The following is a 1,876-nucleotide window of genomic DNA, read 5'->3' on the forward strand; positions in this document are numbered from 1 at the left end:
TCGGGGACCAGCAGTTAGCGTAATGGCTATGTCGTTGGACTCCCATGTAGTTGACCGCGGTTCAATTCCCAGACCCAGCGACTTAAACTCTCGCCAGGGGCGTGCGCATGCGTGCCAAAGATCCCGAGAGGAGAATGGAGGAGAAGGGATTGCGATGTGGCCATCCCCCCTGGGGGGTGATTTCTTGCTTTCTCCCTGTATTTCTGGCGAGCGCATGCACCCTATAGCAAAAAAAAAAAAAAAAAAATCCTCTCCCAAGATCAGAGGTATCGATGGAGTGAGCCCAAAGACTCAAAAGGTGTTGCAGCTTCTTCGTCTTCACCAGCTCTTCAATGGCACCTTTGTTAAGCTCAACAAGGCTTCAATTAACATGGTGAAAATTGTGGAACCATATATGGCATGGGGGTACGAGAACCTGCAGTCAGTACATGAACTGATCTACAAGTGTGGTTATGACAAAAATCAGTAAGAAGCAAATTGTTTTGACAGAGAACGCTGATTGCTTGATCTATTGGTAAATTTGGCATCATCTGCATGGAGGATCTGATTCATGAAATCTCTACTGTTGGAAAACACTTCAAAGAAGCAAAAGACTTCCTATGGGCCTTCAAATTGTCTTCTCCACCAGTTGGAATGATGAAAAAGACCACTTACTTTGTAGAAGGTGGAGATGCTGGCAACAGGGAAGACCAGATCAACAGACTTATTAAAAGGATGAACTAAGGTATTCGCCATGATTATTTTTGTAATCTGGTCAGTAAATAAATAGAATGGCTGTTTTCAGGCTGAAAAACAAAACAAAACAAACGAACAAACAAAAACACCCACTGGTCTTCCCTATCTTAAAATAAAATAAAAAGAGGCCTGCAAGTGGCATAGTGAGACACTGGACTCCCACATGGTCAACCATGTCTCAAGTCTCAGCCCCAGTGGCTTGAAAGTCACACCAGATGCATGTGTGTGTGTGTGCCCAAGACCCAAGAACAGAATGGAGGAGAAAGACTGTGGCATGGCCATCCCCCTTGGGGGGTGATTTCACACTTTCCCACTCTCTGAATCTCTCAGTCTCTCTCCTCTCTGGTGAGCACATGAGCCCTATAACAAAAACCTAAAAAAAATAATAATAATTAAAATAAATTAATAAATAACAAGTCTGGTGCCTCTTCTACAGACATATCCAATTTCTTCTCCTTTCTTTTCTTCCAAAATTCTAAAATGTGTCGTCTATAACCATGGTTTCCATATATTCACCACCCACTTCCTTGCTAATCTCCAATTAGTCTTCTGTGTCCACCATTCAGTTGAACTGACTATTCACATAATAAATGTAATCCCCCTTTTTCAGTCCTTTTTCTCCTAAAACGCTCTGATCTATTCAGTTCTAGTCAATCCTGCCATGCTCTAACCTTTAGCTTCCTGAAGATGTCATGGTCTCATCCCTTCTTTGATTGTTCCCTATTGTAAATGACAGCTATCCTCAGATATTTGAAAAATCTGCTTCTCTAAGTTAAATCTCAGTTATTCCTCATTTAGAGTAATTATGAGATCTTTGCATCCTGGCCATTTTATCTGGCTGAACTCTGGTTCAATAATATCCTCCTTGAGTGTTTTCTGCAGGAAGGACCATGACCTGGGCCAGCAGAGTCAAGACCACCTCTCACCCCTCCATCTCTTCGACTTGTTTCGCATAGTCTTAGCTTTGCTAGCAGCCTCTTTATCTGGTGGCTCTGTCATGAGCAGTCAACGAAATCTCCTGGGTCTCATTTACGAATTTTCACTAAAGTTGCTTTCCTCTGTCTTGACCTTGTGCAGTGGATATTTTTTTTTTATCAACCCAAATATAGGATTTTACATTTATCCCTGTTACATTTCAACG

The 1,876-nt window shown here is 42.1% G+C and overlaps 1 pseudogene; it reads left to right on the plus strand.

Annotated features, from left to right (window-relative positions):
- Positions 1 to 723, plus strand: part of LOC102485320 (60S ribosomal protein L7-like) — a 33,348-nt pseudogene extending 32,625 nt beyond the window's left edge.
- The last annotated feature ends 1,153 nt before the right edge of the window (positions 724 to 1,876 follow it).

The sequence above is a fragment of the Tupaia chinensis genome, unplaced genomic scaffold (assembly GCF_000334495.1).
Source record: "Tupaia chinensis unplaced genomic scaffold, TupChi_1.0 Scaffold144624_1, whole genome shotgun sequence".
In the NCBI taxonomy this organism is placed as follows: domain Eukaryota; kingdom Metazoa; phylum Chordata; class Mammalia; order Scandentia; family Tupaiidae; genus Tupaia; species Tupaia belangeri.